Raw genomic sequence first — 13,519 nt, 5'->3', positions numbered from 1 at the left:
ATCCATTTAAACCCATCAAATAGAGGTAGTTGAGATTCCGAACGACATTCCCTCCAGCCGCATCCCTCCAGCAAGGAAATTTAATTCTCTGCTGCTGAAGGCTGACTCAAAAATGGATAGCAAAATATGTAAGTTTCATCGTGTAACGAACGTATTTTGGCTATCACAATATTTGAAGCTAATAGTTGTGATGAACGATTATAAGTTCGACCGATGCCCAGACCACCTTCCTTTGGCCGGTATCGAACGTGCTGCGCTAGCGATGGCTAACTTCTGCCTCGGGCAGCATCCCCGAAAGCATCAACTACTCCTAAAACCCCCCAGCCACCCCCGCCATAGGTTGGGGAGTCTAAGCAAATATTTTTAGAATGCCCATCTTCACACCTTCCGAAAAGGAAACAACCCTTCGAGGGGGAGCGAACCGCATGACGTAAACGTATCGTCATCGGCCGAAAACGGAACGGCTCAAAACGCAACTCGATCGCCTTGGTGGGGTGGTTTCCACTGTCCGTGTGTTGGTTATCACCCTTTCGTCCACCAGTTTGCTCGGACGTCGCGGTGCACAGGTGTCTCCGACTGGGCGCGAGTAGAAGATAAGCCAAGATAAGACGAAGTACAACTCTTCTGCCCGAAGCGTTTGACGCCGGCGCATCAACACATTGGCGATGCCAAAAGAAGCTCCTCTTCAAAACTATCGCCGTTGGTTGTTATGTATGTTTTTATGTAAATCTCCACACCCCCCACTGAGTGCGTCTCTCCTATAATAACTAACCGGCTCGCGAACGTGTGAGACATCCTCATTCTTGCTTTCATTTTTGACTTTTGAATAATTCCCTTCGCACGCTCTATGAGTAAGTCATTTTTGAGGAGATTTATCGAACGGCTATTAGCCTTTCCTAGCGAGTCTAGGAATAACAGAGCCGAAGGAGATGAAGACGTTTTAACTGTGATGCTGAGTTCAAGTGGTATTTTGAGAAATGCACTCCACTCGAAAAGGCGATTGAAACGCACTCGAAAACATTTCGAAGCGCGGGAAGCTGAGCGACAGTGCGGCCCGAAAAGATGCTGCACCTTAGTACAAATGAAATAATTCATCTGTGATTTCGTAAGTTATAAACTAAATTAAAGCTTTTAAATATAAAAACTTAAATATATAATATAAATTGTTAATAATAAACTGTTATAATAAAATGTTAATCAAATGCTTATGAAAACAATAAGACAGGAAATAACTAGCCTTACCCTGATTTTGACATTAGTTTGTAATTTGTACGTCACATTATTTTCTTTTCCGTCGCATATTTCCTTTTTTGGCACGCCACACTATTAATAAAAATTTAAGCTGCATAATTTATTGTTTGAATGTTGTTTTATTTTTCCTATTTTGTGAAGCCTTTCTTTTATCATCTTTTTCTGACTTTAGTTTAGTTAATTTTAAGCGAAGTTTAAGTTATATGTACTTTTGAAACTTTTATTTCAAAGCAAAATACTACCCTAGAATTGATTTACTCTTAGTAAAGGACTTTTTATTTCACGTTTTTTAATTTAGTATTGTTTGTCAAAATTTAATTAACGAAAATGGTTTCTGAGTAAAATGAGAAAATTTACAACTTTTTTAGAAACACACAGTAAAAATTCTATCATTCTATTCATTCATTCCTGCAAAATGAAATATAAAAAAACTTAAATATTAAAGATAAAATATACTGTTACTGTTCAATATATTTTTGAACAAATAATAATCATATCAATCGAACCATTTAGAAATATCCGCCAACCGTTAGATTGACATATTATTATTCCACACAGTGTACGCCAGTCGGTGCGAGCTGCAACCCTTTTCAATCCGTCCTGGTTTCGTGATTTTTACGAAGCGCTCTCAAAATTGGGTCTATGTCAAAACCAATGGCGGTAGGCGACGTCCAAATTTATCTATTCATTGAGATGTCCTTTCCGCGGTGCTTGATTGTCCTATTAGTTTCGTGCATGTTTAGCAAGAATATGTAATAAATCTTTCTGTATGTCAGAAGCAGCGACTGGCTCCGATCGCATGATGAATAAATTAATCAGCGCCATTGGAAATAAAAAAAAAGGGAATACGAAGCGTGAACGGACGATGCGTGGACTCACTCGAACGAGTCGTCACGACGATCGGGAAGCGTCCTTTCCTATCGGAGCGGCGACGACAAAATGCAACCTAACCCGGTGTCGTTCCGCTTCCGCGAGAAGTGAAGATGTCCTCCCGGTTAATTTCGTCTAATTAATATCTGCCGTTGTTTATCTTTCGGCACGTAATTACACACCGCCGCCGGCCGGGCACCGTCGAACATGTGCCGTATGTCATCGGTTCGACCCGGTTTTCCCGACCGGCCATCCCGCCATCGACCCTCGAAAAGAACCCCGTGTGCCGTTTGCCGAGCGTTCGAGAAGAAATCGAGGAAGAAAAGCTGACCGGGAAGACGGAAATAAAAACAAAAGTGTGGTGCCAAAACAGGCGGCTCGATTTAAAATATCGCCCAGCTGTCGGTTTGGTTTGGCCGAGGTTTGGACGAGGGTGAGGGTGGTAGAGTTTTCCACCAGCTGCGTGCATTTGCGCGGCCCAACATCAAATACGCAGACCAGTTCATGCGTGAGACGACACGCGACAGGGGCACGATCGGTATGCGGTGGGAAAATTGTTCCCCGCGATCGTTTGCCCCCACCCGTGTGAGGAACAATTTTCCCGATCGATTCCGACTTCCCATACACCTAATCATTAATGCTTTTTCCTCAACTGCGCTCGAAATGGAAGCAGCTCCGTTTGCATTAGTTTCTAGCATTCGTTCCATCGATATTTGATCTTTGGGGATGATTTATTTGTGCGGCTCAAGTGGATCCATTTACCGACCTTGGAAAACCGATCGCCCGGGTGTACTAAAACAGCACGAGAGCTGCAATTTTCCCTCGGACCTCGGCCGTCAGTTGATTTCCCGACAGGCGGCCCATGTCGGTGTCGGTTACGTTTGGGGTGGATTCAACCACACTTAACCGCTGACTGACGAGGTGTGATAATTAACATCGCATTTTTGCCCACCACCAACACCACCACCACTATCGACAGAGAAGCAAGAGAGAAGGATGCACAAATGCTCGTCGATCGCACGTCGAGCCGCGGGAAAACATGTCAATATTTGGACGACATTTCTCCCCGAATTTCCCACGGTTTGACGGTTGTGTGGCCTTTGGGCAAGACTGATGGAACTGGTACAAGGTGAAAGAAAAGTGCTCCCAAAACGGAACCCCAAAACGGTTTCCAAAGCGGCAAAGGAAAGGAATAGGTATTAGTTTAACAAGCTACCGAATGGTTATTAAACACTTATTGTTAGCATTCTTTTTGAAAGAAATTGTAAAGGGAAAATTAATTTCAAAATATGAGGAAGGGGAAAATGAATATTGAAAATGTGTGATACATTTGTGATAGAGCAACGTAGTTCGACATAAAATGTTGCTAAATGCAAGTATATACATGTAAAATTTGATAAAATTCAAGAAATGCCAGAAACACCTGTGTATACTAAAAAAACCCCTAAATGTATATTTAACATGATGTATATTAAAATAATGTTATAAGGGAAATAAATAGAACATAAAAATTGCTGTAGGACAACGAAAACTGATCCGCAATAAAAATTTAAGCAAAAAAGTATTGCGCAATTAATGCAAAAATAGAAAATAAAAATCGTTAGAGATCACAATAAATGTTTTACTCCGTTCAGTTTTCAGATTTAACCTTTTATATTTTATTTTGATAACCCAAGATAGAATCAACAGTTTCTGAAATCGGCTTACAAAGAGGAACGCACTAACTCTTATTTTTCGTTGGCTGTACTTGTGGCAAATAGCAAGCTTTAGCGAAGGAAAATCATTTGATATATGAACCGATCATTTAAAATAACAAATAAAAACTGATTCATATTAAACTATGTTTACAAATTCTTCAAAACTATTATCGTTTTACTTAATAAACCTAAATGGTTTATTTGTTTAAAAATGTAAAAAAAATCAAAATAAACAATTTGTCCTTCAGACAAGAAACTAATAATAGTTAATCAAACAAAATTGCAACAATGACTAGCCATTAAAAGTGAGATTCATACTTCTTTTTCGGAAAGGTTTATCACGTTGACTGCCTCGTCACCCAAAAGTGGGTTACAGCAGCAACATTGAAAAAGTTCCCTGTAATAAATTAAAATGCAACATACAAGCTTTAGTAATATTAAAAACAAGTTCTTTGGAAAGCTAAGTATTTTCATGGTCTTCTAAACCGTCGGTTTAATAAATGTTGTAAACAAATTTTATCAAATTATATTGCACTAAAAAAATGTGCTTAAAACGACTGGCAGTCAACTTGTTAAATGATAGAGAAACTCCCGTTTTTTTGCTTATCAAAACTCCGTCAAATCTATCCAATGTATCATAACACAAACCAAAACAAGGTTCAGCACAAACCATCTGTCCACCATGATTGATGCAACCGACAAATCTATTTCCAAATCCTCCTCTAATCGCCAATGGTGTAACACTTTGTAATGATACCGCGGGCCGATGTATCTTCTGGCGCTTTCCGTGAAAAAAAACCACGCACATACACACACCGCGACACCAACTCGCCCCGGTGTTCATCGTTGTCCTCGCCGTCGTTGCAACATTGTCCCAACACGATGCTCCGATGTTTCCGTCAGCCATAAACGATGATCGATGGATCGGAGCGGACCTTCTGGGTGGACCGTGGGGTGTTGGGTGGTCGTGAGGCGCATCTACAAACATCTTTTTCTTCTTCTTCTTCTGCTTATTTTAACGCCGACAGTACAGCTGGTTCCGAACGATGCGGACTTGATGAGCTTGATCATGTCGTTGTTTTGGAATACATTAATAAATCGCACCGAGCGGCTAGCGTTGGGCGTTCGTTTTATTTTTTTCCTTTTCCATACTGCCTGTTTGCTGTTTTCTTGCGTCTCATCTTGCTCCCTTCGGTCGCTCCCAACCCCCCCGTTCGGTTCCCAAGCGACACCGAATTTTCCTCTGGCATCTGAGGGCGATATGTTTCTATTTACGATGACGGTTTTTCGAGCGAAGGACTTTTTCTTTGCTTCTTTTACTGCTCCCCCCCCCCCCAGCCAATTCTTAGCAGAACAATAGTAGAATTTTTCGAAGCACTTTACGACCAACCGTGTGGCTTCGAGGGAACGGATCCCGAACGGTGGGAAATGAATTTGTTTTCCACCGCGACACGCTTGTCGTACAGGCCGGTTTACAGTTGTTCCGAGCAAACCTACAACCATGTGGAAAACGGGGAAAATGTTGGGTTTGGGTCCGTTGGCGAGTGGCCAACTTCAGCACACACACACACACTACGGTGCTCCCCGGTGTCGCCGTACGCCCTTCGCACGCCAGGAATTCGGACAATTGACAAATCGCAGCGAAGCGGCGAACGCGACGGTAATGAAGGGAATATTAGTTTCCCTTTGCGCGCCGTGGTTGAAGTAAAAAAAAGTGTTGACTGGTCGTCTACATATTTCCCAGCCCTTTTCCCGGCCCGTTGTTACTATCAAAACAGTGGGGAAATTTGCTCCCCCCTGAGGGCGACGGCTTTTGCAGAGTGCATTTTTGTCATTCCGTCATTAATCTGAGATGTTGTGCGAGATGCGGTCGGTATAGTAATAAATAATTAGCTTGTATAGTTTTAAAATTTATTTAGATCTTGCTCCTTTACATGTTGAATTATGGCTTTAGTTAATAAAAATTAACTGAAACTTATTGATACTAAACTTTTCTTAAGCATGAAGTCGCTAAAAGGTAGTACAATGCGTTTCAAAACAAGAAATAGTAAGTAAAGGATTATTTTATGATTTGCGCACTTAAAAAATATAAAAATTGGAAATTTGTTCATTTTCAGAATGTGTTTTGACTTTCGGAGGCACGTTTATTTTTAAATATGTATTTTAAAAGTCTTCTTGAATACGTGCTCATTTTCCTTCAGCTCTACTATTATCAGACTTTCTTATGTTTTTAATCAACTCAACTTCTTTTTGTTTCTTACACATTTCATTAGCAAAGCAAACCATATAGATACAGAACTCACAAGAGAAAATGATTTATACTTTTATTTCCCATCAAAAGTGCAATAAATCAGATGCATTACTTCGGCCCATTCATTTTGACAATTATCCTTAATGAACTATTACGTTGCGCCGCATCAGCATGATGGACCACCGTGAGAAGTTATTTGACAAAGGAAAGCAAACAAACTATACCACCAGCACCCAGGTACGGCAACTAATTCCCCTGCAACAATATTTATGAGCCGACGATGTATAAATACAGAATTACACAATGAGCCATAAAATTTGCCATCGCACGTCCACAGTACCTCACAAAAATGCGCACATTATGACAGGGGCCTGACAGTTTGCAATAGGCCGTCCGGGGAGCGTAACAGCGTTGGAACAACATTGTTTTGACCGTTGCACCGACGCGTGAAAATGTGATTAATTGATATGTCTTCATATGAACGCGTAAACGACCCATTTTCTGTACTAAAGACTTAACGTGCGTGGAAAATGAGCCAACGCCAAATTCCCGTAGATTGTTTCGGTAGATCGAATCAATTTAGAACATTTTCTTAATTCGTTTCACACTTGTTGATAAGCACAAAAATATATTTGAGTTGTAACAAAACGTTACTCTTGTTTAATTTCAAACAGCACTTTTGCTTAAAAGTAAAAGTAAAGATTTTCAAATTATTTTTTCTTATCAAGTGGAAATGCAAATACGAATCTTTGGCTATTGGCAATAGCAACAATAAAAACAACACAATTACAAGAGGCACAATATTCAAGGCAACGACAATGTTTTGCTTATTTACGCTTATTTCACTTTGTCAATCAGCCAACGCAAACTAACACAACTTTTAGAACGAAATCTTCCTAAGGAATCAAAATTAAAATTGTTTAAACTTCTCACACTACCCTCGTCAAGGAAATCGAATTCTCTTTTGAGTAAGGGTATAACAAAAATTCAAACATTGATATAGTTGTAGATTAGCTTAGTACAGAAGCCATCTGTCTGATTGAGCCGGCCGGACCGTTCGCACCGAGGGTAGTAGATCCGACGACATGCTGCACTAGCGATGAATTGCCAGCCAACAGCCAGCCAGTACCACCTACTACGGCGGATGATGGAAAACCGGACCAGGAAAAGCGAGGTGGCCTAGGTGTAGGTAGTGTAGGTGATGGAAGAGTGAGGGAAAAAGTGAAAAATAACGAAGGAAAAGTCCCGAACGCTCGAAGGAGAGCTCGCCGGGGGCCAACGGGCGATTTATCAGTTAGACGCGAGTGCGCCACGCTAATTCGGGGTGAGAAAAATACATATGAGCAATACGTACGGTGGCCGCGACCACTACCAGAAAGCGAAGCGAGAAAGAGAGAAAAAGTGCCACCCCGGTAGCGGGACAAAACCTCGACCAAAAGCCACGATTTCCCAACAATACTTTGCGGTAATTCTAACAATAACATTCCCAGGCCAGCTTCCTTCCTTTACGCGGCAGTATGTGACGCGTACGTAGTTTGCGTGTCTTCCCGCCAGCAGGAAAAATCAAAAGAAAATATCAAAAAAACATCAAATGATATTCAAACACAACAACACACATCGGACCCATGGCGAAGAACGAATGAGAGAACGATAGGGAAAAGGGTTTCAGTGTTCTCTCTTTATCTTGCGCCGACGAATGTGGCCAGGACCGTACGCCCATCATGGCAACACGCTGTTTTGGCCACGTGCGCACGATAATGCGTCTTCGCTGGCGCGTGACAAACCGCTCCGAACCGATGGAGGCGCCTGGTCGTGCAGACTGTGTCACGCTCGGCTGGTTGTAACGCCTGTAACGTGTTACAGTTGGAAGTGTGGAAACCAGTGGAAGAGGAGTTTTAGATCGTCTATATTTCATCGAGAGGCGTATTATACGAACGAACTTTGAATGATATTTCTTGAGAGTGAAAATATTTTAACACGTTGACTCGGCAACATCACCAAAAAGTGGGTGACAGCAGCAATTAGTTCTAAAAAGTTTTTTATCCATAAATAAATGAAATGATATTAAAAACTAATTCTTCGAGATGTTAAGTCTTTGCGTGTCCTTCGAAAACTGTCAGTTTAATGAATTTTATAAACAAAACTTTGTATGTTTTTATCAAAACGACGTGTCCAAAAACAGTGTACTAAAAACCCTTGGCAGTAAACGTGTTAACACTGTTAATAATGAACTCAAATCAGAACATAAGAATCTTTGTGATTCATATCCAACACAGATTTAATTGATCAGTTATGATCTTTAATTACATAGAGTTTCTTTGCAGTGTTTATGTTCTTTTCCACACATTTATTCGGATTCGATACTTTTTCCTTAGCATTTCATAATTAATAAAATTGTGTGCAATCTAAAAGTGCAATCCACAATCTCTCATTAATGCACATGTTTGCCAAATCAAACCCCCTCTAAGGTACGGGATTGGAAGTAAAGTGGCGTGACGAGGCGTCCGTCACACGTTCGATGCTCAATTAGAAACCATTACTCAACGTCGCATGCAACATATTGGGAAAAGAAAAACAAACCCACGAAAATGAACATTTCCTTCCGCCGAAATGCAACGACGCACACCTGGCGTTAAATTTGCAACAGATTGCACCGAACTTGTGTAATGCATGGTAGTGCTCATGTTTCACCGCCCGCTGGCAGCTGCTGGCTGCTGCTGGCGGCTTAATTAATGTCACTCGAGTGCCATCTGTCAACCGCGGGATGGTTGGGTGAGGACGTTGGAGGGACACCGGGAGGGATACCTTTTGCAAACGGTTCCGGACACACGGTGCGGTGTCGTGACTGACCGACAAGATGACACCCGCACTCCAGGCTGACGAATGGACGAAAATTAGGTTAGTCAAATAGTAAGATACAGATCTTTAACGCATTGACTGCTATGGCTATCGTTCATAGTGTTTTTGTTAGCCAGCTGTCATTAGTTTTGTGTGTTTAATTCTAAAGTTTTTGCCCCATAAAGAAATAGAAATGGAACATCAAAGCCCTTTCCTTAGTTTTCAAAACCTGTCGGTTGAATATATTTTATCAAAAATAACGGTCAAACAAACACTAAAAAAGTGTGCCTAAACGCTTGGCTGTCAACGTGTTAACACTTAGACTACCAAGCGTTTTTAATGTATTTTTATATCACAATCATTTTTGGTGAGATTTGTTCATCAAACAAATACTGTGTATTTTAAAACAAATAAAAACTAAACGAAGCTTCCCAAAGGAGACATTTTTACAACTACTCAGGATTACTTCTAAAGTAGTGTGATGCTATATGAGTTTCGGGCCCATATCAGAATTGCCTGTCTCCTACTATTTGAATCATTGGCAATTAAAGTATTGAAGTACATTAGGGGTTATCATGAAATCGTCGTTTCGTTTTAGCGGTCGCTAAAGGCGCTCATTCGTCGCTAAGGGTGCTCATTTGTTCATTATAATGAACTTTTAGCGACTGAAATGAACAAATGAGCACCTTTAGCGACCGCTAAAACGAAACGACGATTTCATGATAACCCCTATTAACAAACAGATTGTAACGTAAACCACTTTGACCAATAGTTAAAGTATTATCACAAAAGCATCCTCAGAACTTAGCTTAAAAATGTACTGAGACACAGAGTTTACTAACTGTCAGAGGCTGTTTAGTCCCTTATTTAGGGAATTCCTACAGTTACTCAATCAAAAAGAGTTCCTTCTTGAACACAGATTTTTCTAATTGTCGGAGCTTACTGAGTCCATATTTGAATAATTCCCCTTAGCTTACTGAGTCATAGAATTTACTAATTCACAAAATTGACTTACTCACCAAAAGGGCTCAGTCACAAAACTAAGTAAATCACAGATCCTACCAAATCCAAGGTAGTCAATACCAGAGCTATGTTGACATCAAAAGGAGCAAACATGACCTATGAATGTATTGTCAACTAACCAAAATCTTTTTCTTAAGAGCTTACAATACTTTTTCCCTTTGCGTTCGTGGAGTCCTCTCGGTTGGGATTCGAACCCACCAACATATTTTTTTAAGTTGTTGCACATATTTATAAGACATACTTTCCATACTTATGATGTATGAAGAATATTATTATTTTTATTTAAGTGGCACGACATCCTCTAGTGGGACAAGGCCTCCCTCCGAAGAGAGTTTGTGTGACCGAAAGACGGTATATTATAGATCGGTGGTCAGCCGTTCGTAATACCGGAGGGTGCCAGACTCGAGATTCGATCCCACACCTGTGGTGTGGTGTTTCCTCGCGCTACCGCTGCGCCATGGGCACCCCCATGAAGAATATTCATTTTATTGAAAAACAAGATTGCAAAAGTTTGTTTAAAGAACTTTTGCAATCTTGTTTTTTAATTGTAACATGTGCATTCGTTATCCGGAAGAACATTTCGTCCAACCTACTCGTCTAAACTGATCCACCTGCTCGGATGGCTAACGGCCACCGGTCAGTCATCCAGCTGTGACAATTAAGCACGCCAGAGACAAGTTCCTTATCCCTCCACACGTACCATTCCTCCCACGCCCCATGTGTCATTTCGTTTTTTCGTTTTCTGTTTTTTCCTTTGCCACATTTTATGCTCACCAAAACACCCCATAAATCATGGAAGATGGGGCTGAAAATGAACCGCAGCACGATGCAAACCTCAACTGAAATACACCCAACCGCCAGACGCCGAACTTTTTCATACACACACATAAGGCGCACGCAAGCACCTGTTGATGCATAAATCGGTGAGTTCGTTGAAAACAGAATTTCCTCACGAGAAGAAGAAAAAAAGGGTTGTAGGAATGGGGCGGCCCGCGAAGGGAACATTCGAACCGGTCTCGCGTCAGCCACAAATCTTCATCCCAAACTCACGCAGCGTAATCGATCTTCTTGACACTTCCGAAAAATGCGCTCGTGCCATCAATCATCGATCCGGTGGCGGAAAAACCGGGTGTTGCCGAAAACGAATAACTAGAAGGGAATAATTTGATATCGTCGTTTCTGTCATTTGATCGCTCGAAGGTAATGGTTTCTCCTTATTGTAGTACAAATAGCTTAGAGACAACGAATAGTTTGAACCAACCACTGATAATGTAAACGGGGTGCGTGTGTTTGTGTGGCTCAGAGAGGGGAAATTTGTAGCTGTCAGAGACGTCGCAATTTCCCTAATCCACTCCACCGTTTCACTAATCCGCTTTCCAATCTCTCGGAGAAGCACAAAAACCTTGCTCGCATCTGGATGTCAATAAATTAGTTTTGCCTTGTTCGAGCGAGGCGTGGAGCGAAAAGGAAGCAAAAAAAAGCATCGGAATCTAGCAGGCGACGTTACGTCGATTAACGACCCGGGATATGGTTTATAAATTTCCCCTCCGCTTTTCTGGTTCTTGTTTTTATTTGCGTTGCATAAAAACAGTGTCCGATGAGATTCGTAGAAATTTCACCCGGTAACCTTTTCACTTTCCATACAATTTAATCCCGCAGGTTAAACGTAGAGAGAGGGGCGGAAAACATGGGGAGGAAAATGGATGGGCAGGTTCATTAGCTTGTTTATTTAAGATTTGGTCAACGTGGAGAGCTTAGGAAAATACAGCTCTATAAATTAATCCCGGACATCCGACACGAACAGGTGCTAATCGGAAAAAGAAAAAAAATTGGCAAACATTACAGTGGTTGACACAACAATTACAGTTAGGGAAGAAAAGAAAATAAAAAAGAAAACCACCACAATTCTCATGATAAACGAACTTACTTTTTCTGGTGTGCTGGTTATGAATTCCTCCCAAAAATTGTGAAACAACACCTCGGTTGCTTGCGTACATTCCGTGCGTACACGCGGACTACTCGGAGACACGTGACTCATGCACCTAATGAGTTGAGAAGGTAAAACAAGAAGCTAATCCTATTTTTGTACGACACACTCAAAACAATCCATCATTGCGTTGACGTGCGCTTCGCAATCCGGTTACGTTCGTCAGCGACGGAAACCGGAGACAACGTCACACCGATGTGCATTACGGAAGTGACCGCGTCCGGCTTACCGAGGCGTGGGTCTACGACCAGCATTCCCCAGTATGTCATGTAGTTTTTGCTGAGAAACGATGAATTGTTGTGAAACGAAGGTACACTTTTTTTTCTTTTTCCCTTACCGGGCTAAATATAACAAAACTTCGTTACATCAAACAAATCACGCACATAAACTATTTGCATTGTTACATTTCTTTCGATTTGTGCGATATAAAATATCGACAATCGATGTATCCAGTTCACTTCAATTTAAACAGATTTAAATTATTTCACACTAATGGAATACGCTAGTAAGAAAAACAAAGTGTCATTATGGCAGATCAAAGGATACGATGTTTCGAACAGAAAAAGCTTGGTGGGATTAGTTCCGGTATATTTTCCGTTCCGATCATCCGGACACTGAATAATCCGTGCGTACTTCCGCATTGCGATTCAGTGATATTAAATAATAGAAATAAAACAAACCAAATAATCTCGAGTAGAAAGTGCAATCGAATCAAGCGAACACAATTTCCCTAATGATGTACAGACATGCATTTGGAAAATCGATTTACGACTCGATGAATAGATTGTTTCCCGGAACACATCGAGCATTTATGCATCGCTGCTACACGCCCAAACCCATTTCCTACCGAGAACTGGGGCGTATTCATGGAAAACTGTAACTTTCTCACCACGCTCACCATTCCAAGTGCCTTCGCGTTGGAGTTTCAAACACAACCCCGGCCCGGTGTTAAGCATCCTTTTATTATCGCCGATACTGTTTGCATCTATTTCTGCAAGCCGCGAACGCAGGGCGACCGAAGATAGAAGGGACTCGATTTTATGTTACTGGCAATTTTGTTTGCCACCGGCAAACGATGGCTGAACTCTCGTGCACCATGGATTGCACGAGCGGTCGATGTTGCGCAATTTACCGAGAAGGGCGCCAATTTGTTCGCCAACTCTCGGCAAACGCTTTCACCCGCCGCTCGGGGGTAGTTTTCCAATTTTTCCATTCTTGGAGTGCTTACCGTGATGACGCCGGCGGGCAGAAGAAGTTGGAAGACGAACGTCCTGTGCAGCGATTTCGTCGGAATGGTCGACTGCAGAATCTGTTCCACTTCGTCTGCGCTCCCTGGGTACACTTCGTGCGAATAAAGCCATTATGGAACTAAAGGCACGGATAAAGTTCCAAAAGGGGGGTTCGGTTAATAAGTAAAGACGGTACACAAAGTACTCTAACAAGAGGTCAATTTACAATGTTTATAGCCGTAGCGGTGCATTCTTGGTACCGTGGAACAACCTTAACACCGTAGATGCTAGGGAGTCTTTTTGCATTCACTAGAAGCTAATAGTTTTTTTTTAACATGATTTTATATCTAAACCAATGGACTCCACCTGGTCA

Source organism: Anopheles ziemanni, chromosome 3, assembly GCF_943734765.1.
Source record: "Anopheles ziemanni chromosome 3, idAnoZiCoDA_A2_x.2, whole genome shotgun sequence".
NCBI classification, from domain to species: Eukaryota; Metazoa; Arthropoda; class Insecta; order Diptera; family Culicidae; genus Anopheles; species Anopheles ziemanni.
Note: the sequence above shows the minus strand (reverse complement) of the source record.